This window comes from Geotrypetes seraphini, chromosome 17, assembly GCF_902459505.1.
Source record: "Geotrypetes seraphini chromosome 17, aGeoSer1.1, whole genome shotgun sequence".
NCBI classification, from domain to species: domain Eukaryota; kingdom Metazoa; phylum Chordata; class Amphibia; order Gymnophiona; family Dermophiidae; genus Geotrypetes; species Geotrypetes seraphini.
This window is the reverse complement of record NC_047100.1, coordinates 33,883,891-33,907,484: the sequence shown is the minus strand read 5'-3', so window position 1 is coordinate 33,907,484 and position 23,594 is coordinate 33,883,891. Positions and strand designations below refer to the sequence as shown.

The 23,594-nt window shown below is 43.6% G+C and overlaps 1 protein-coding gene across 1 annotated transcript in view; it reads left to right on the top strand.

Moving 5' to 3' along the window:
- The window catches only part of ATP2B2 (ATPase plasma membrane Ca2+ transporting 2), a 691,115-nt gene that overhangs the window by 151,931 nt on the left and 515,590 nt on the right, over positions 1-23,594 (top strand). The window contains exon 4 of the mRNA XM_033926077.1: positions 10,649-10,711. The gene's annotated coding sequence lies outside the window, so the exon portion shown is untranslated. The remainder of the gene's footprint in view (positions 1-10,648; positions 10,712-23,594) is intronic.

Sequence of the window (23,594 nt, the reverse complement as noted above, 5' to 3'; positions counted from 1 at the left end):
TCCTGCTGCTGCAGTGTTGAAGTCTGGTGTTGAGAGCCATGAAATCTTGCATTTCATACAGTGAGACTTTAGTTCCACTGCAGCATGACATGATGCTGCCTTATTTCCTGCTGCTGCAGTGTTGAAGTCTGGTGTTGAGAGCCATGAAATCTTGCATTTCATACAGTGAGACTTTAGTTCCACTGCAGCATGACATGATGCTGCCTTATTTCCTGCTGCTGCAGTGTTGAAGTCTGGTGTTGAGAGCCATGAAATCTTGCATTTCATACAGTGAGACTTTAGTTCCACTGCAGCATCCCTTGAAGTGCTTTATCAAGTGCCCGGCTGCCTGGAGGGTAGAGGGTGCTAGAGGTAAGAGCAATGTATACCACAGTCATCTCCTTCTAGGCTTAAAAAAAATTATTTATGTTCCATAGGAAGGGGAGAATAATTGAAGATTCTTCCCTGATCCTTCCACAACTCATCTCTGCTGCAATCTCTCCCCCCTCCCATCATGCATGTTCTCTGGGCAATTGACACTCCTCCCCTTGGTGTCTTTCTGTAGTGCTACCAGATGTACACAGTGCTGTACATTAAACACGCAGGAGACAGTCCCTGCTCAAAAGAGCTTACAATCTAATCTAGTGGTCCATCATACCCAGCAGTCTGCTCATGCGGCGGCCCTCTGGTCTAAGACCAGCGCCATAACCGAGACAGCCCTATCAGCGTATGTCCTTGTTGAGCAGGAACTTGTCCAACCTTGTCTTGAATCTCTGGAGGTTGTTTTCCTCTATAACAGCCTCCAGAAGAGCGTTCCAGTCTTCCACCACTCTCTGGGTGAAGAAGAACTTCCTTACGTTCGTACGGAATCTATCCCCTTTCAACTTTAGAGAGTGCCCTCTCGTTCTCCCTGCCTTGGAGAGAGTGAACAACCTGTCCTTATTTACCATCTCACTCACGTCAAACATCCACATATTTATTTACTTGGATTGTATCCATACCTTATTCAGTAGTCATTCAAGTCGAGTTCTCTTCAGGCCTACTAGGTATTTCCCTGTCCCTGAAAGGCTCTCAATGTACTTTTTGTACCTGAGCCAATAGAAGGTGAAGTAACTTGTTCTAAATCACAAAACCCTATGATGTAACAGAAGATAAAAACCAGCTTCTATTAAGTTCTATGCGGTTTACAAAAAGTTAAGGTAAGACATAAAGTTGAATATGAACTATCAATTACCCAGAAACCTAGAAAACAAGCAAGTTTTTAATTGTTTCCTAAAATCTAAGTAAGAGATGGAAGTCGATATCAATAGCTTAAACTCCTTCTCCCATGTAGCTGCTTGATAAGAAAGAAGGAAAAATGAAAAAAAATAAAGCATTAAATTTACAACAAGAAATGAGTTCATCAGATAGTACAGCACCTAAGCGGTCAAAACATTGTAACAAATATGTCTTAACTTAAATATAACACCTGCCTCTGCAGATAACGAAGGCAGCTCACGATAGAAGGGAGTGACACGGTCAAACTTTTTCAGACCAAATATAAGTCGGACTGCAGCATTCTGAATGATACACAACGTGGAAAGATTTTTTTTTGGCGAGATCTGGTGGGATCTGAGCTAGACAGCTCTAGAGGTTGAGCCTTTTGCTTTAACGTCTTGGCTACTTCTATTACCCACATATGTGCTATTCTGTAATTTTCCTGTCCTAGGGATCTCCTGCTTACAGTGGTGTAGTAAGTGGGGGTGGGGTGGGACGGGATGCTCCAGGCACCATCATGGTGAGGGCGCAGGCACCTATTCCTTCCCCACCCTCCCCTGCCACATGTGTGCGCTGCTTCCTTTCCTCTGTATTCCTGTAACGTTCCTGGTGCGAACAACCTCCAACCTCCAATGTTGGCTCTTCCTCTGATATCACTTCCTAGACCCATGCCTAGGAAGTGATGTCAGAAGAAGATCCAACACTGGCATGACAGTAGCTGGGGGGTTGCTGCTTACACTAGGAACGTTGTAGAGGTGTGGGGGAAGGGAAGCAGTGCGCATGCAGCAGGAGGTGGGGAGATGGGAAAGGGGCACCTCTTACCTTCACTACACCACTGCCTGCGTACTCCACATGTATTGTCATGCCCTACATACAAATGCCCTTACCCTCAAGATCAAGGCACATACTTTCTATCCAAGATATCTCTCACATTCTAAACTAAACTAAAACTTAGTTTTATAGACCGGGTCTTCAACCAGAAGGGGCTCGACTCTGTTAACAATAAAGTAGACGTAATACTTAAAAATAAGAAGAATGTAGCTCAGGGGTCTCAAAGTCCCTCCTTGAAGGCTGCAGTCCAGTCAGATTTTCAGGATTTCCCCAATGAATATGCATGAGATCTATGTGAATGCACTGCTTTCAATGCATATTCATTGGGGAAATCCTGAAAACCCAACTGGATTGCAGCCCTCAAGGAAGGACTTTGAGATCCCTGGTCTAGAGGGTTCAGGGTGATAAAGATGCCCAGTAGAATCTTAAATGCAATACAAACACACTTGAATTGGATTCTAAGGTACCCTGGAAGCCAATGTAATTTCTTAAGCAATGGGGGCTATGTGATCAAATTTACTCTTATCTAAAGTAAGCTTAGCAGCCGTATTCTATATCAACGGAAGCCTCTGCAAACTTACCTTTGAAGAGGAGTGTGTGGCGCAGTGGTTGGAGCTACAGCCTCAGCACCCTGGGGTTGTGGGTTCAAACCCCGCGCTGCTCCTTGTGACCCTGGGCAAGTCACTCAGTCCTCCATAGCCCCAGGTACGTTAGCTAGATTGTGAGCCCACCGGGACAGAGAGGGAAAATGCTTGAGTACCTGATTGTAAAACCGCTTAGATAACCTTGATAAACGGTATATCAAATCCTAATAAACTTGAACTTGAAAGACCCAGAAACATTGAGTTACAAATAATCCCCACCCTCACCCACACCCCCTGCTCCCCTGCGTCCTGACTGGTACACTGAAGGAGACCTGCTTTCCTGGCCCCACTACCTTGGGAAATATGATGTTATAGGAGAGGGGGACATTCTGTCCCAGCTACGCCACTCCCATTAATGCATGTCAACCCACTGTTGACATGGGCAAATTTTGTATACTGAACATAAGAATTGCCGCTGTTGGGTCAGACCAGTGGTCCATCGTGCCCAGAAATCCGCTCACACGGTGGCCCTTGGTCAAAGACCAGTGCCTTAACTGAGACTAGCCCTACCTGCGTACGTTCTGGTTAATATATAATTCAATGCATTTAATAAGTTAGTCCAAAAATGTTTTGCTTTATGTTTTGAGACCTTTATTTTCATACATTCAAGTGGGCCAATATTGCAACCACGTGCGTTATAAGTTATGAGGAGCAGATGACGTTTATGAATACAGCTGGCTCCACGTGTAAGGAAATATAAGAGTGGTGAGATTTTGTGCAGGTTTAACCATTAACATGAGATTTACAGTAACAATTTACCAGAAATCTGTAGTAAGCCACATGCTAATCTTTACAAATCAAATCTGGAATGACAGATAAAAAAGATTGGTCAGGCAAATGGAAGTGCTTTGTTCATTTTTCCACACTGTAACTCAGACCTGCTCTCTAAGTTTAATGACACGGCAGTGGCCTATATATTATTTAAGCAGCATTTTGCTGCTTTTGAAGAATTAATCTGCATTCATTTTACAATTAAATGGTAGACATAAAAGAGATTGAAAAGTAATGCTGCAACCAATGCTACTGTGAAGATGTCATGAGTATGGCATTAGCCACTATGGCCCAGATTCACTAAAGATAGTGACTCATTCGCTGTTGGCTGATTTTTTATTTTTTTTTTTAAAAGAGCGATTGATTCAGTATGAACTTTGCATGCAAACTCCCCGACTCAATCGCTCACTGAGCGATTGAGTCGGTGCAGAGCCCTGACAGTAGTGACAGGAGAAGCAGCCTCCTGTCACTGCTATCAGGGCTTCTGTCAGGAGGCTTTTTTTTCCTTTTTTTATTTAATGGCACAGATATTTTGCGTGTATTATGCAAAATATCTGCCCAATAAAAAATAACTCCCAACAGCACCCCTTCCCTCCCCCAACCCCCCCCCCCAAAATGGCAGGAGGGATGTCCACTCCCTCCTACTATCAGCCCACTCCCCTCCCCTGCAGAGCTTCCCCCCCCCCTGCCCACCGGCCAAACTTATGGCAGGAGAGATGCCAACTCCTTCCTGCCTTCGGGTCTGGTCATTCCGTCCCCCCCCCTGTTGTCACTGCCGTCATCATCCCCCTCCTCATACCTTTAAGTTGGGAGCAGGAGGGGTGCTCAGTCCCTCCTGCTCCTCTGGCATAAGGTTACATTAGCACACATCCCATTTTATGCGATGAGAATTACTAACCCACATTAACAGTAAAATAGCCCACATTAACAGTAAAATAGCCCATCTTAAAGGTTGTCCACATTGATAACTTCCCTCCTAAATGATAGAAACTGAGAAACCAGTTGGATGAATATAGATGTCTTCATAGGGGAGCAATACAAATGAAAATAAATTGGAAATTAAATTTAGTACATTTCTCTCAGTAGTAAGATTATAGAATACTGCTGTGTGAATTAAGTCAGTCTGCTTAATGTGTCAAGATCCATGTGAACAGAAAAATACAGTACAATGCATTTAATTTTCTTTTTATGCTGCATTCAAAATGCATTTCATTGTAATCTTGAACTTTTGTTTGTGGTATTAAATCGGAGTCTCTTTTTCTTCGGAAAGCTTTTAGCGAGAGTGCTATTATGTCCACTCATGTACATTGTATCCTGCATCTCTCAGCTAGAAATGATTGTGTCCTAGCAGGTAATCTTGCTCTACCAATTCAAATGATAAGAGGCATATGCTTTTCTTAGTTGTGGTATTTCACAATTATTTTTGCTGTATCTAAAACGGACGTTTTTCACTAGTGATGAACTGTTGATCAAGGCTGTTGAGATGATGACACAGTGCTATTACAGCAGCACGAAGGTGGGGAATTTGGGGCCAGATTCACTAAATGCACTGATTGCGTTCTGACCAGTTTGCGATCGTTCTCCGATCCCGACCCAATTCACTAACCTTGTGTCTGATCAATTGCCCACCTGATCCGATCCGTCCATGCAAATGAGGGGAAATGGCACGCACAAGTAGGAAGCCATTGATTCACTAAACAGAAGAAGAAACACCGATTGGGTTTGTCGATCCAAAATGAAGCGACTGCTGAGGACCAGTCGCTTACTGTCTTTGCCGACTCTCCTGCTCTCTGCCGCCCTGAAATCCCAGTATGGAGGTTACAAAACAACCACCAAAAAGAACCTCAATCTGGTAGACTGTTGCCTTGTGCAGCGTAGGGCCAGCAAGTAATAATAATAATAACAGCTTATATACCGCAATACCGTGAAGTAAACTGCATCCCCCCCTTTATTTTAACTCGCTTGTGCGAAGAGCAAGCGCATGTGCAAATGGCGTCTACAACCAACAAGGATAATCTGTGGATCGGGCATGCATCCAATCGGATCATTTGCATGCTGAATCTGAGGTGAATCAGTCACTTGGCAGAACTCGGCCACGAATCACCCAACAACAATCCAGATCGATGAGTTTAGTGAATCTGGGCCTTGGATCATAGGAGCTAATTTTTCAAAATGTTTGCAGGTGCTAAACTCAACTTAAATTACTCCTGCCTGGTCACAGTTAGGGGGTTTGCTCAATACTGGGGGTGCTAAGCACCTACAGAACCCAACAGCGCTGGCATCTTTGATCTACACACCTGCATCTGATTTTCATCATGTGGTGCTGCATTTTAGGAAGAACATAGAAGTCAGATTTGAGACATCTAGGCCAGGATGTCTCCAGTTTCACTAATATTTTAGACAACAGAAAGGAAGTGGAGAAGGAACCGTACACATCAACCTGAGATAAAGCAGAGTTTATCGAGTACAATCAACTGTTAAAAACCAAACGTATCATAGACAGTATATCGTAACCAATCTATCTTGCAGATCCTTGTGGACCCGATACGGTCCTTAATTCAGTTTTGTGATTAAAGCCTGCCTCAGGGTTACAGATGGTAGTCCGATAGATTTGGCACAATCACTTCAAAAACAAATATCAATATTTTTATTTATTTAAAATTATTTATAGCCCTCCTATCTACAAGTCTAGGCGGGGACCAATGTAAACATACACCAACAGCAAATAACAAACAACAAAATACAATGGCAATACAAACACACATTAAAAAAATCATAAAACATCAGAGAATCTTTACATGATCATAAAATACATCTTCAAAAAGTCAGTTCAAAGCTGGTGCCAATCACAACCTAACACTAAAAGGTAGAATCTCATACACCTCCATTGCTTGTGCCAAAAGCACGTGTAAATAATACAGTTTTTACCTCTTTTCTAAATTGATAAAGAATAGAAACATAGAAGATGACGGCAGAAAAGGGCTACAGCCCATCAAGTCTGCCCACTCTGCTTACCCACCCCCTGTCTATGCCCTGATGACCCAATTTCCTTATCTTGACCCTTGTAGGGATCCCACATAGTCAATTGATGCAGAGAAACTGACAGGGCATGCCATAGAACCGGGCCCCGAACCGACAACATGGAATTGCTATTACCAGCAAGTTTCACGGTTACTAAGGATGGAATGTCCAACCTCAAACTGTCAGACCACAACTCGATTTGTAAAATATATCTCGTATAAAAATATACTGTAGAAAGTATTGGTAGAAAGCTCCGTGGCTGTGTCCATAAACAGAATCAAATGTCACCAATATTTTGCAACAGAATCTGCTGATAGACTGTAAATACAGAGAAACAAATATTTTTAAATCTTTCTTCTTTTCCTGTTCTTGATATTTATAAACTTAGATTGTTAGTTTAACTGTTCTATCTTTCCTTATAATGTAACTATAGTTCTCATTTTCTTGGATATTGAGGTTTTTTAGGGGGGGGGAGGTTCTTTCCTTTCAATGTTCTTTCCTTTCCATGGGGTTTTTTCTTTTCCTCCTGATTTCTTCTTTTGTATGCTTAATTAGATGGGTATATCAAATACAATAAATCCATTTCAATTTATGCACTGAGTGTGGGTGGCATAAATATCCATTTTAGAAAAATAAATATATACCAGTTGATATTCAAAGTGATTTAACTTGCTTGTTCTTGGCTATCCACTCATTTTCGGCCACTTTTAACTGATTAGTGCTGAATTTCAAGCAAGCTGTGTTGAGGGGTGTCCTGGGGGCAGAGTGCAGTTACGTCCCAATATTCAGATGTAACTGACCAGGTTTAGTGGATAAATAAGACCACTTGTAGCTGTCCTATCTTTAGCTACTATGAGGAGTGTGTGGCACAGAGGTTAGAGCTAGAGCCACATTGCTCCTTGCGACCTTGGGCAAGTCGCTTAATCTCCCATTGCTCCAGATACATTAGGTAGAGTGTGAGCCCACTGGGACAGATCGGGAGATATGCTTCAGTACCTGAATGTAAACCACTTAGTCTATAAGTCATATATAAACCTTACCTCCCCACTTTCGAATCAGAGCTCCCTCCAACTTTTCCATAAACATCTGAAAACTTGGCTGTTCTCAAAAATGTAATACTTCCTCCCTCTCTGATATACTAAGCCCCTCTAAACATTCTTTATACTAAGGCCTATAACCCTTCATTGGAGTTCCTTTTCTATCCGAGCTCCTGTAAACCGTGCCGAGCTCTACAGTTGTGGAGAGGATGCGGCATACAAACCTAAAGTTTAGTTTAGTATAAATACTAACAATGAATAAATAAACCCATGGCTGGTTAAGTCTGAATATTAACTTAACTAATGTGCTAACTGGTTTGAAAAAAGAGAAGCCCAGATACGGCTCGGCATTGAATATCCAGTTTTAGTGTTGGCAGCAGACAAAATAAAATGCTGCCCATCGCCTACACATAACTGGGCTATCTGTTGGCACATAAGCAGTTGTGTTGTAAAACAGCAACATAACAGTGTATTATCAACATAACCAGTTGTCCTTCAGATCTTAGACACATAATCAGTTGTTATTCTGATGTCACAGTGGCAAAAACACAGGGGGATTAAAGGTTCAGCCCTCCCTAACCCTTCCAGTAGAGTACTTTTCAATAGCAGCTGTGTACCAAATCTTAAGTGAGCTCGGTCGCAGGTGTAACTCTGCTTTTACATCATCTAACTCACAACATTTAAGTTTTGTCCAGGAAGTCTCATGAAATATTTGATTATCCCTGCAGGATGACTAAGTCTAGGTCGGTCCACTTCCTCCCCATCCTGCTCTAGGCGCACAGTGGCATGCAGAGGCCTAAAATGTCCCTGGATACGTCCAGAAAGTCATTTGGATTATCAGCACTTGGACGACCTATCTTTTAGGTTATACAAGTGCCAACTTGGGTGGGTTTTTAGATATGTTTAAGTTTTGATTATGAGTCCCCTAGTATTTCATAATTAACTGTGATTTGTTTGTTTATTTTTATATTTTATGTATTCCCTTTTGTTTTAATTATGTAAACCGCCTTGAAGCCCGATAGGGCAGGATATCAAATTTTTAATAAACTTGAAACTAGAACAGATGTGTGGAAACTTTGCGAGTGAGAATAAGAATCTTATAACAGATTCATGAATGTACAGAATATCAGACTTTTTAGCATGAGAGAGCTGTGCCATTAAGTTCTTAATTTTAGTTCCTGTTTCTTGATTGGCCAGCAGGGACCAGCCCAGGGCAGGCTGGGGTATTTCTGCTCCATCTCTGGGTTTGTTCCCTACTGCTTCAGTCTTGTTTTCTTCTCCAATCATGTATTTAGTTGCTGTCACTTAAGGACTTCAGCTTCTTGTCATCCACTTTAGTTTCAATAATCCTTGTATGATGTTTTATGTTGGATGTAGATATTCGATGACCACATAAGGGGCAATAATCTTTCAGTTGTCTCAAAATAGATTGGATCAAGGCGACATTTGAAGCAGTATATATTCTTAACCAGAAAGTAGTCCAGCAAATTCTCTGCACTCATTCATTGAGAGCTCACGTGGCTACAAACCAGATCAATATCTCCAAAGAATATCTGTAAGGTGGTGACTTGGTCATCGCCTCATTCATTTCTCAGGAATTATATACTTGATTTCTGGCAAGAGTGGATAGTAGCTTTGGCAGGGCTGTCTTGGTGGGAGCTTTGTGTTCCTCCCACCCTGAGAGATAAGACTGGTAGTCTAGTAGTCATTATGAGAGAAACAAGCTCTACTATCTTCTGCCTGTAGTGGCTACAGATTAAAAATGGCCACCATGACCTCTAGGGGTAGTCTCTCATTAGTACTGCTACTGGTCAGCCTCTAGTGGTAATACTGCAGGACTACCACTGTAGGTCATGGTGGCTATTTTTAAACCAAACTAAAAAAGGAAAACTGGTTTATATATCGTACTGACAATGACCAAACTGATGCAATGTTCAAATTTCACCCAAGACCTCAAACTTATATGATTTTTCATGTCCTTGCTGGGGTGAGATGTTCATCATCAGTCTTGCCCTTAAATTTATTATTTAATACAGGCTAAATTTCTTTTTTCAATCTAGTGTGGTGAACAACTTAATTATAGAAGAGCACTTAGCTTTGAACATTGCATCAGCTTGTTCATTGTCAGTACGAGGCTACTTTTAACCTGCACCTACTTTGGGCAGGAGTGAATGGGGTTTGCTCCAACCTTAATGACTACTAGACCACCAGACCTAGCAAGGTTAGAGGTTACCAGACATCTGGATTTCCCTGGACGGCTTTTCAAAACCCAGCACTTTATCCAGGTTTTGAAATGCTTCTGTCAAATCACTGTCGGGCAGGAGGGCATCTGCGCATGCATTGAAGCCACATGATGACATCATGCGCACGTGCATGTGATGCCATCGCGTCACGTCCGTGGATGCTCTCCTGTCCGAGAGCAGGGGGCGGGGCTAGGGTGGACTGGATTTTCCAAATGGAAAATATGGGAAACCTAAGCAAAGTAACTCTTGGGGAAGGGGGTAACAGAGGGGGCCTTTTCCAGAATATTAGAGATTCCAAAGGGGTCCACTTGTGGTGGGGGGTAAGGCATATAGGGAGGCCTACTCTTGATGGAGTTGGGAAGGGAGATTGGAATTGGTGGTGGTGAGGGTCATGAGGAATACCCTTATGCAGGACCCAGCTGATATTCAGCCAAGACTTACCTATGTGGCTGAATATCGGCTGGCACCTGCATAAATTAGATTGTAAGCTCTAATGAATAGGTACTGTCTCCTAAATCTTTTAATGTACAGTGGTGTGTATGTCTAATAGTGCTATAGAAATGATATGTATTAGTAGTAGTAAGCTCCTGCATCAAACCTTTGGCTGGTCATACCTGGATATTCAATGCTGGACCCTGGACATAGCACAGCATTGAATATTTGGATCTAATTTATCTGAGTATTTAAAAAAAAAAATGTCTGACCATTGCCAGCTGAATATTGACTGGAATATGTTTAAAGATATTCTTAAGTCCTGTGTCATATTTAAAGCCAACTAGTCTTGCATCTTGACAGCTTTAAATTATGAGTGCTTTGATTTTATCTTAAGAGAGTCACAACAGTAAAAATATATTTTTTTTATCAGGTTTGCTCCATCGCACCTTCTTCTATAAAACTGAGAAGATATGTTATCAATGTGCAGTAAAAGGTGAGCTTTTCTGCACCTTTATTTACTGCAAGAGTCACAAACCTATGGTATTTTGGTACTGCAAGTTGCTGAATCCCATGGTAAAGCAATAATGCTGCTTGCAAACCAACTTGCAAGTGTTATTCCAACAGCCTGGCAACATTGGGCCTCAAAGTGTGGCCCAATTCGCGCAGGCCACATCTTAAAAGGCCACAATGCACCTGAACAGCACCTCACCCCCCCCCCCCCCGATCACATTCCTACCACTATCAATCATATCTCCACCCTTGATCAGAATCCCTATCCCCAAAGGACTCCAACCCAGGGGCCCATTTCTGATGGTCTAGTGGATTGCCTGGGCAGGAGTGATTCCTTGTTGCTCCTGTCCTTGCCAGAGCCGTCTCCCTAGGGTTTCCAATCTAAAGGCTCTAACTACAAAGCAGTCTGGGGGATTCTTTGAATTTGCAAATAAATTGGGGATCATGAGGTGGAGGATGTGTCATGGGATTCTTCAATTTGAGAAAAAATTGTGAACCAAAGGATGGGGATGTGTTAAGGAGGGGGGCACATGTTCTTTTAAAGGGATTGGAGGAGGGATCTATTTCTAAACATTTACTCCTGGATTCTACTTATGGTGCTGATCGAAAATGTGAGCACAAATTAATAAATTGCACTAAATTAACAGCTATTGCAATTAATTGTCATTATTAAATATTTGTGCACACATCTTCCTGGACACTATTCTATATCTCATCAAGCCTAAATCCCCTAGCGCACAACTCAAAAATTGGGTATGGCTAGGGCCAAGGCAGGAAATTAAAAAAAAAAATTGCATGCAAAGTTATAGAGTAGCGTCATTCCCATGCTCTAATGCTAAGAGGGACACTAATATTTACAGCAGGTTTCAGCTGCCATAAACAATGGGCTCCAAATCTGGATTTGGGAATAGGCTTTAAATGCTATTTATTTAGCCTGTCCTCCTAAAAGAGATCAGAACGGGTTACAAGAGTACATACACAAAATGGTCAAGATAATACAACCAAGACGTAATAGGAAAGAGAAGTAGAGTCATATAAACATCCAAGATAACTAATTTATAATGCCTACTTTGGGGTGAGACTTAGACAATGACGTGGATGGTCGGCCTAATGGGTTCTTTAACGCTATGGTCTTTTCCCTGAGCTGAGTTCGTGGTGAAACATGAAAGAGTAGTATAAGTTGAGGTACAGTAGGTATAACCATCAAAGGTACATTAATTTACATCAGATACAGTAAATTGCCTACATCAGAGAGAGACTTATTTATTTATTATTTTATTTATTTATATTCTGCATATCCTACAATTCTATTCGGATTACAAATTATTCAGGTACTCAAGCATTTTTCCCTGTCTGTCCCGGTTGGCTCACACACTATCTAATGTATCTGGGGCACTGGGGGATTATGTGACTTGCCCAGGATCACAAGGAGCAGTGCATGATTTGAACTGACAACCCTAGGGTGCTGGGGTTGTAGCTCTAACCACTGCATGCACAGCTCAAAGTGTCTGTTATAGAATAGCGGTCCACACCAGTTTTTTATAGTGACAAATTTGGGCACCATTTTATGAATCCAAACCCTACTGTCCCCTTGAAAAGATTGCGGGGCCAATGTAGGGTCCATCATCTTTGTGTTGCTGCAGTTGGGAATATCCAATTTTTCCAGTTGCATTAACATAAAATAAATTTATTGCAGGATTCAATAACCCATGACATTAAGGTGCCATAATTTAGTGAATCCTGCAGTAAAATGGCACAGAAAAATGCAATTTTGCAGCACATTAGTACATGTAGTTAGGGTCTAACTTAGTCCTAGAATGTGAAGTGATTTGCCAAGATAAGAAACATCAGTGGGAGAGGCAAGATTTAAACTCATGTCTTCCCTGGTTCTTAGCTTAATGCTTAACGGTCACTATACCTATTATATGAGGGCATTTCAAGAAATAACAGCAAATTGATAGTGTTTCATGAAACTAACACTCCTGGCATTTCAAACTCCCATGCAGAGAAGATGCATTCTTAGAGTAAATGTTGACAATAGATGCATGCTTAATTGGTAGGGCACCATATACAAAATGGCAGCATCCTTAGCTGTTTGCACGGTAGAGGAAAAGCGACCAGTCATCCGATTTTTGTACTTGGAGGATTTGAAACCTTGTGAAATACATACTGCATCGGTATGGAGATGCCTGCAATGGTGAGAGAAGAGTGTACGAGTGGGTAGATGTGTTTAGAAATGGGTGAACATCAGTCCCTTATGAGGAATGCTCCTGTTGTCCTAGCACAGACATCACTGATGAGGTAGGTCATGCTGACACCATTATTCGTGAAAACAGGCCATGGAATTGGATGTTGGTATTAGATCTGCACACACCATTGTCACGGAGGTTCTCAAGTATCGCAAGCAGGGCAGGATTAATTCTTCCAAGTACACTGGGCCCCCTTGTGCTGCCCCGCCCCTGCCCCCGCCCCCATTCATTTACCTGTTTTCTTATTCTTTAATTCCACTTGTATTTCTTTTTTTTCTTTTATTTTAAAATTCAGAACAAACAACAAAGATTACCATATCAGTGCCAGTGTAGTTTTAGTTCTATGCAAGCCCCAAACATCTCTAAACAAAACCCCCCTTTCCTTCCCTTCCTACCTACTTGCTCAGGATTTTAACTCTGAACCCTTTCCTAATGTATATAAAAGTGTTCAAATTCCATTGTAAAGCAGTATTACTACAGTATAATCTCGTTATAACGGACTTCAAGGGACCTGGAAAAACGGTCCGTTATATCCAGAGTCCGTTATATTCAGAGTTGCATTTTTTAAAAACTTTATTTAGGTCAACTTGAAACAACGTACAATCAATGAACAACAGTCACTGCACAAGCATATCAGCAACATCAAGAATAAAACTTAGCAAAACAATGCTGTCTTGTTAAAATGTTTATTTTTATTTTTCCTCTAACTCTACTTTTCACTTCTCTATTACCCTCCAGGTACTTTAGTTAGATTGTGAGCCTTCGGGACAGTAAGGGAATTTTTCAAGTACCTTTCTTATTTCTAATCTTAATGTATATTTTCTGTAAACCGCTTAGAACCTAACGGATGTAGCGGTATATAAGAAATAAATTACATTACATTACATTACATTACATTGGTATAGCACGAAATAATTGCAAAACCAGAACACTAAAAGATGTTCTAAAGCATTAGGTCGTACTGTACTGGAAAGAAAAATAATCTGTCATTTTTTTCTGGGCTGCATTTTGATACTGTATCACCGGCACGCCATGTGCCTTGTGGGCGGAGCCTGCATGTCCATTATAGCCGAACAGAACTACGGCTAAAAGCGGCCCTGGGGACCAAATTGGTTGTCCGTTATATGTGAGTCTGCTATATGTGATGATTTTCTGTATGTTTATAATGGCGCACGGCCAGGACCAGTGGACCTCGATTGCTATAGGTGAGGTTCCGTTATAAGTGAGTCCATTATAACGAGATTATACTGTATCCAAAACATAAGTCTATATTAATAACCAAGTTTGCAACGCCTCCCAGCTGCCTCACTCTAGTCCAACTGTAACTGTAACTGTATGTATAAACAGCCAAATCTGTAACTCCTCTAGTACGTCCACTCCATGTATGTTAATTTGCATCAAAACAACAAGGCAAGCGGTTAAAACCCCTAGAGATCTTGAGCTGCTTTACTACAGAGAAGGGAGGTGCACTGGAACCAACACGAGGTAGAAATGGGAAAAAGAAAAGGGCAAAAACTTTGCACCGATCCAAGCCATACACACCTATGATGTGGACTGCAAAACTCCTAGCCCATCGAGGGAGAGCTGAGCTGCGATGTTTAAGATCCCCGCTCAAGGAAAACCTGGATCCTGCATGCACAAGCAGGAGCACTCCGATGCAGAGTAAACATCGGTGTTGTGATAACTGCACTAAAGAGTGAGCGAAAAGAACAGAGAGCTCAGGGTCCAAACACGATGTCCCCGTCCACCACCCTGTCTGAAGCCAGCGTTCCCCAGACAGGAGGAGCACCTACCTGCCTGCAGCTCCCACCCTCCCTGGATCCCATGACACGATCCCCAGGCTGTAACCAGCCAAAGGCACCACTGCGGGATGCACTTTATAATCTAGTCCTCCCCAGAGCAGCCTGCGGAACTGTGCCCTCTGCCACTTCCAGTCACTGCCTCCACCCCCTTTTCGCTGTTGCCCCTCAATGGTATTACTATTTATTATTTTTAATTAGTAGCACAGGGCGAGAGAGGGGAGATGCTGATGTCACAAGTGTGTCATTTTTTTTTCCCAAGGGAAAAAGCAAAACCCCAGCACAGTGGTTTACCTAGTATATGTGACACCCAGGGCCCATAATTTTTTGACCCCCCCCCCCCCATCTGTAGTGCATTTTTTAGCCACGGTGTTAACAGCTCAGACACTCATAAAATTCTGAGCGTTGGAGCTGTTACCACTACGGCCGGTGCTAAAAAATAGTCTATGGTTTTGTAAAAGGGGGATAAAATAGAAATACCTAGACAAAGGTTAAACTGAACCACCAAGAAGCTGCACTCTGCATACAATGCAAAACCACAGAAACAGTGACGCATATCCTATAAAGCAAAAAGAAAAAATTTTTTATACCTTGTCTTCTCTGGTTTTTGCTTTCCTCATATTCTTGTCACTCTTTCCTTTCATCCACTGTCTGCCCTTCTATATGGCATCTTCTCTCCTTCTGTTCCCCTTCCAGAAACTTTATGCCTCCTCCTTCCATTTCTCCCTTCACCCCCATTGGTCTGGCATCCATCTTCTTCCATTCACTCCTCCAATGGTCTGGCATCTTTTTCCTCTCCTCTTCTTCCCTTCCCTCTGCCACATCCCCATGGTCTGGCATTTCACTCTCTCCTCTCCTTTCCTCCTACTTCCATCAGCATCTGCCCCCTTTTTTTTCCTCCAACCCAATTCCATCCAGTATCCTTTCCCCTTATGTCTCTCTCCCCTTTCCCTGCACATCAATTCCATCAGCATCTGCCCCCTTTCTCTCCCTCCACCACCCTTCCATACCACTCTGCCCCCTTTCTTTCCTTCCACCACTCTTCCATGCTCCTTTCTCTCTCTCTCCCTCCAAACCAATGCTATGCAAAGTTCCACGATGATTGCAGCTGCCGGCTCTGTCTGGAAGAAGTGACATTGAAGGGGGTGGACCGTGAGATGTCACCTCAGCGCGGCTGCCGGTCCTTCCCCCTCTGATGTCACTTGTTCTGGAGCAGAGCTGTTCTGGAGCAGACTGCGTTGCCGTCGATGGGGGGGGGGGGTCGCCTTGCCATTGATGGCGAGGGGGGGGTCTGCGTTGCCATTTGAAAAAAAAATAAAAATTGAGAAGGTGAGTACTCTGTGTGCCTACCCTTTAATCTGGCCCTGATCACAAGTTGTGTGCATGGTGGGTGCTTAGATTGTTGAATGATGAGCATAAGATGATTCAAGTGCAGACTTCCACAGCCTTTTTGGTGTAGCATAAAAATGAAGGAGAAGGCTTCCTGGCACGTATCGTTACAGGGGACAAAACCTGAGTGCATCATTATAAGCCTGAAAGCAAGAGAGGCCGTCTTCACAATGATGTCACACATCATCTCCAGTCAAGAAATTCAAGTCTCAACCCTCCACTGGAAAGGATCTGTTCACTCTCTTCTGGGATAAGAGTGGACCAATTTTGGAGCACTATCAGGAAAAGGGTAAAACAGTGAATAGTGCCTGACACAGTGCAATGTTGGAGGAGGAGCAGAAGCCAAAAATACAGAGTTGTCGCAAAGGACACATAACCTCACACAGCCACTCAAACTCTTGACACCATTCAGAGATTGAAATTTCAGATCTTACAGCATTCTCCATATAGTCCTGATCTTTTTTTCTCTGATTATCATGTGTTTGGACCCTTACAGGATGCTTTGAGAGGACAAAGATTTGATAGCGAGGATGAGGTCAAAAAAACAATGCATTCCTGACTGAAGGCACAACCCAAAAAGATTTTTTCCAACGGATTGAGAAGTGTGTTGAAAAGGAGGTGATTGTGTAGAAAAATGCCATACATATAATTCAATTAGAGATACAAATTTATATCTCAAAATATTCATTTTGCTGTTACTTTTTGAAACACCTTTGTATTAAGCTCAGAAATCAGGAGAGTTCAGTGTCTCTAACGAAAATGGCTTCCTATGCTACCTTCACAATGAATAAAAGAGGTAATAAATCAGTGTCCATATGCTCCAAGACATCTTCATTTCGTAATTCTTTCACATCTATGACTTATTATTGGACTACAGTGTGACAATTGGATTTGTGGCCTCACTGGAAAGCAGTGGCGTACCTAGGGTATGTGGCACCCGGGGCCCATCATTTTTTGACACCCCCCCATGTAAAAAAATATTTTTTGTAATGACCATGAAACGGAATAAATGGTCAGAATAGAAACAGGCAGTGAAAATTTTCTTATATTCCAAACATAACATAACATAAATTATGTCTGAATTGTCATGACATCAGAAGTACATATGGAGTAGTTGCAGGTGATGCTTGGGACAGTTCTGATTGTGTTAGTTCGGTTTTATGTGTTTTTTGAATAGAAGGGTTTTTATTTCTTTTTGAAGATTTTGCAGTATGTGGTCGATGTCAATTGGTTGTAGGGTTGGGGGTCGAGTGTTGCAGCTCGAATGGCTAGGAGGTTGTCGAACAGTTTTTTTCTTTTGACGTTTTTGGTTGGAGGGTGTGTGAATGGTGCGTGAGTTCTCCTATGTCTGTTTGAAGTGGATTGAATTATTTAGCTGAAGAAATTAGTTACCCCCTCATCCCACACACATTAATTCTCTTCCATTTTTGTTCCCATTATAAAAAACACTGATAAGTTCCCAGAAAAAAAATACATTAAAATAAGAAGTGAAAACAAAGGCCCCTACAGATGAGAACATAACATAAGAATAGCCTAACTGGGTCAGACCAATGGTCCATCATGCCCAGTAGCCCATTCTCATGGTAGCCAATCCAGGATACTAATACCTGGTCAAAACCCAAAGAGTAGCAACATTCCATGCTACCGATCCAGGGCAAGCAGACACTTCCCCCATGTCTTAATAACAGATTATGGACTTTTCCTCCAGGAATTTGTCCAAATCTTTCTTAAAACCAGCTACACTATCTGCTTTTACCATAACTTCTGGCCACTTCATTTTTAAGTTTAGATCTTTCCTTTCAAACAGAGACCTTGCTAGATGTCAAATACAGCACAAGGTAACTTCACATGGACTTAGCTGTGCAGGAAATGTGAATCTCCTCATACACCCACCATATAGTGCAAAAATGTGCAAAGGTCTGTTTTTTTCTTTCGATCACTACATAGCCTAATGCCACACAAGCAGCGCTGTTACAAACATATTCTGTAGGTCAATGCTAAGGATGTAATGTAATGTAATTTATTTCTTATATACCGCTACATCCGTTAGGTTCTAAGCGGTTTACAGAAAATATACATTAAGATTAGAAATAAGAAAGGTACTTGAAAAATTCCCTTACTGTCCCGAAGGCTCACAATCTAACTAAAGTACCTGGAGGGTAATAGAGAAGTGAAAAGTAGAGTTAGAGGAAAAATAAAAATAAAATAAACATTTTAACAAGACAGCATTGATCCAAATACTTTGGAAGGTAGAAGAGAGGAGAGAAAGGAATAGAAGCATGATGAAGTGATGAAGTGGAGAAAGTAAGTTTAGGAGGAGCGATTGACGTTTCCAGAAAGGGCTTCTTCAGGGAAGAGACTTGGCCGACAGTTTCCTTCCTTGGACCAGAAGGAGATACTGATAAACCACTGGAAGAGATCCCAACACAACACCCAAAGACCCACTCAGTGTGTGAACCAATTGAGTGGAGTGGACTAACTGGGGGGTGGAAATGGGCCCGGAGTTTGCTCAGCAGAATTTCCCAGACCACCTCTTCCTCTCAACACATTGACACGCTGCCATCACCACCACTAGAAACACCTCACTGGGTAGGCCAGCTATGCTATAAACTTTATAAAACACATTATTATATTTTCTTATAAAGCACATATTTTATCTGAACTCTCTGACATCCTCAGCCTTTCCATTCACAAAAATAGAAAGAAGAAAAGTTCCCATTTCCTGCTGTTTCATGTCCCCGACCTATACAATATTTTTTTTCTGCAGACCCTTCAAAAGTCTGACCAAATCCTCGTTTCACTTGCATTATAAAGTACTGAGGATGCCATCTCTCCCCAATCCCAGGTCCTAAAGTCTAAGACAGTAGCGCAAACTAATGCTGCCAGATTCAGGAAAAAAAATTTCGATTCGATTCAGCCTATTGAATTGGTTTTTCAATTCGATTTTCCTGCCCAGTTGGGTGATTTTTTTCAAAACTCCTGGTGGGTTTTATAGCTTTTTCACCCCCTTTGGCTTCTCCTAACCACACTGGCGCTGTGGTGTAAATAAAATAAAGAAACAAAAAGGACTTTTCCTCTCTCTGTTAAATCCTAGCTCACGTTTGCAGTCCAACACCAGCTCTGTCAGGATACACATTTCAAATCTGACATATTATAATCACAAAACAGAAAATAAAATTAATTTTTCTACCTTTTGTTGTCTGGTTATATTTCAAATCTTGTTGGTCCAAGGCTCTGGTTTTCTTCTGATAACTTGCTTGCCAGGGTCTCCTTCTTTCTTCTTTCTGCGTGCTAACCATCCATCTGCCAACTCTGTCCTCCCTTTCCATTTCCCTTCCCTCCCCAGGAAGTCTGGTATCTTTCCTTTTTTTCATCTCCCTCCACAGATCCACCTTTTCTTAACTACCCTTTCATCCGGCATCTCTCCCTCCTTCCCCACCACCCCAGAGTCCACCATCTCTCCCTTTCTTTTCCCAATTACCCTCCTATCCAGTATCTCTATCCGTCCTCCACACCATCCCTTGTGTCCAATTTCTCTCCCTTTCAGTTCCTTCCCTCCCTAAATCCCATGGTCCATCATTTCTCTCCCTCTCCTCTATTTTCAGACCCATTATTTCTTCATCCCCCCCCCAAAGTTTGGCATATGCACGTCTCTTTGAACACCCCCTTCCCTCCGTGTACTTCTAAACCAGGGTCCCCCCCAAAGGCCTGTCCCCCCTTAAAGGTCTGCCTGTCCCCCCTTGAAGCCTTGTCCCACCCCCTTGTAGGCCTGTCCCCCCCTTGAAGGCCTGTCCCTCCCCCTTGAAGACCTGCCTGCCTGTCCCCCCCTTGAAGGCCTGTCCCCCCCCTTGAAGGTCTGCACCACCCCCAAAGGCCTGCACCCCCCTGGAAGCCTGTCCCCCCCTTGAAGGCCTGTCCCACCCCCTTGTAGGCCTGTCCCCCCCTTGAAGGCCTGCCTGCCTGTCCCCCCCTTGAAGGCCTGTCCCCACCTTGAAGGCCTGCACCCCCCCTGAAGTCCTGCACCCCCCCTGAAGGCCTGCACCCCCCCTGAAGGCCTGTCCCACCCCCTTGTAGGCCTGCCCACCCCCTTGTAGACCTGTCCCCCCTTGAAGGCCTGCCTGCCTGTCACCCCCCTCCCCCTTGAATGCCTGCCTGCCTGCCCACCCGCCCCACCCTGAAGGACCGCTCGCCCCCCTGGCCTCCCCGCACCACCTATGAAGCAGCACTACCTATGCTCCCGGCCTTGCCGTTCAGTCCCCACCACCCCCGAAGGACCGCTCGCCCCACTGACCTTCCTGCACCACCTATGAAGCAGCCGCAGCAGGATCACGACGTCAGCTATCCCTGCGCTGCTTAGGCGCTGCTTCCTGCGCCGCGTTCCCGCCCCTCCTCTGACGTCAGAGGAGGGGCGGGACCGCGGCGCAGGAAGCAGCGCCCAAGCAGCTCAGGGATAGCTGACCTTGCGATCCTGCTGCTTGCTGCTTCACAGGTGGTGCAGGAAGGTCAGTGGGGCGAGCGGTCCTTCGAGGGTGTGGGGGGACTGAACGGCAAGGCTGGGAGCACCCCTTCAGGGCTGGCACCCGGGGCGGACCGCCCCTCCCGCCCCCCCCTTGGTACGCCACTGCTGGAAAGTATAATGTTGGATATTGTGAACTGCACAAATCCACCAAAGACAGATTATACACGGAATATTTAACCACACTTGTCTAGATGACACATGCTATTTGGATAGGTGTTACAGGCTGGGTCTATCCAGTCTAACACTATCTGCATAGGGGTAGCTTTAAGAAAGCATGCCAAAATGTTGGCATTGGGATGGTGCATGCTAAGTGCATATTTTATAATGGCACTTCTTTTTGGAACTGCTTTGATAGAATACTAGTGTAAGTCCACAGCTTTATGCTTAACTGTTGTTAGGTGCCATCGACTCGTGTTCGAGTCCTAGCGACTTGATGAACATCAAGTATTCATGGCCTTTATTCTGCGCAGTATAAATTTGATGATGTTGCTGTTGTCTCATCAAGCGTGATCCTCCACCTCTAACACTGCCCATATGGGTGATACATCATTAGTCTGACATTGCTGAAACCTTTCTGCCTTGGGGAGGCCCTGCTAATAGTGAACTTACCAACGGCAAAGCTTTCAGGTTCTCAAATGTGCACAAGCCCCTGAGGCACGACAAGCCCATGTACCATGACTGGAGGTCTTCCAACTGCATGGCTACCATCAGTGGTGTAGAGAGCATAGGAGGCGCCCGGGGTGGTGGTGCCTCCTGCACCCTCCTCTCAGTTCCCCCCTCACTCTCTCTGTCCCCCCACTCCTTCCCTGCCCCCAATGCTACACTCGCGCCCTCCCTTCCCCCTTGCTAGCATCAGCATCTTCGCTGGTTTGCTGCTCGCACTGGCTTTGGCTTTTCCTCTGATGTAACTTCCTGGCCCCGTGACCCAGAAGTGATTTCATAGGGGAGGACTTCCACTCAGAGGGAACAGTGGAATGTTTGCACCTAATGTGTTAACAGCCAGCAACATATTAGTTGCCACTTTAGCAGTTAAAACACAGTAAATCTGACATGTTAACCGCTAGATGACAATTCAGCATAGATCCAGCAGGGATTCTCTGTTTTGGAAATCGCAGTGTCAGGGGAAAATGCATTGAACGGAGTTTTTTTCTGTGAGACCTGGGATGGTTCAGTGACAATTTGTGCGGTGATTCACTTGTGCAGTTGGGCCCTGAGGCCCTGATTCTCATAGGGACGTTGAAAGGCAGCGGTAGGCATCCTACCTCCGCCTAACTTAATTGGTTTAATTGGCGATATAAGTTGGTTTAATTGGCGGTAATTGATTGCATCATCTAAAACCAATTTAAAACTAATTTTAAAAAATGTAGGCGCCTGCAGGTGCCTATAGAACAGGCTGCCATTGTCCCATTCACAAAGGCGCATACAGGCGCCTACAGTCAAAATGGACATGGCTTGCACTGGAAGTGACCGCAGGCACCGGTGGTCGTGATTCTCCGGTAAAGTAGGTGCTGGAAATGTAGGCAAGTAAAACCCTGGCCTTACATTTCCGGCCTCTGATTTACACGTGGCTGTGATTCTGCAACTGGTGCCGATACACGGCTGACATGCGACTGGGGAGGCACCGTTCAATACTGGAGCAGATTGCAGAATCCGGAACTGAGTCTATAAATGGCGCTTAAATCATAGATTCTAAGGAATGTGGCGCATAGCGCATGTTAATCTTAAGTTAGGCGCCATTTATAGAATTTCACCTGGCGGCGCTTAAAGTGGACCTAGGTGGATCCTGTTTATGCTCGGGTTTTCTTGGCCTAAATATCAGAACCTTCAAAACAGGTGCGTACATGCCAAAAACGCCCACGATTTGCCCCTAATAACACCTACTTTCTGGTAGTTGCCGTGGATTAAGCGCCTACCTTAAAAGTGGTAGGCGTTTACCAATCTAGGCACCTACCATCCAATTAATTTTCATTTAAACCAATTATAAGATGCTATTTGCTTGTTATGTGCACTGATTAAGTTTTTTAAATAAGTTAGGCACCTAGATTGGCTAGGAATGATGATCTAGGCCCCAAACTTTAGGTATCTTTTATAGAATTTGGGCCTTGGTGTTGATTTCCCCATGCCCGCCTAACACCGAGGCAGGTCCCAATTAAACATACATGGTGAATTCATGACAAAAACAACATTTACAACTTTTAAGTCTTAATGTAGCCATCCTATACACATAATCTGGCCCTTAACATCTGCCCGTTGCATTAAATGCAGAGGGAACACTGAGCTCTTCCCTTGCATTTTCCATGCAGGCTTTGCACTCGCCAAACCTTAACTTTCGAAGTGAAGGTGCAATAGGTGAAAATCTTACCATGGTTTAGTAAAAGAGCCTCTTGAGTCAATATTCACAGAAGCTGGCAAAGAATTCCAAAAGTTAGGATCAGCGACAAAGTGAATTGCAAGGCTGCCTTTCCCAAAGGGCTGAGACTATCTCCACAGTCAGCATAGAAGGTTTTCAGTTTGTATGAGCTGACATTTGCTAAAAACGCAAATCCTTTGCACCGCTTAGTACTACTACTATTTATCATTTCTATAGCGCTGAAAAGGCATACGCAGCGCTGTACAATAGACAGTCCCTGCTCAGAAGAGCTTACAATCTAGATAAAGGGCTAAAATATTAAAACGTTCACCTAGAGCAGTGGTATCGCAAACTGTGTGCCGCCCGAGATTCCAGGTATGCTGTGAGACGCTAGGGAGGAGAAGAGGGGCCGGCACCTACTGACTGCCTCGAGGACATCTCTTTCATGACAAGAGGCACATCTCCTTCTCTCCATGCATCTTCCCTTCCAGCACCTCCCACCCTCCCCGTCTGAGGGCCTTTGCGCATGCACAGATGTCAACATGATGATATCACACATG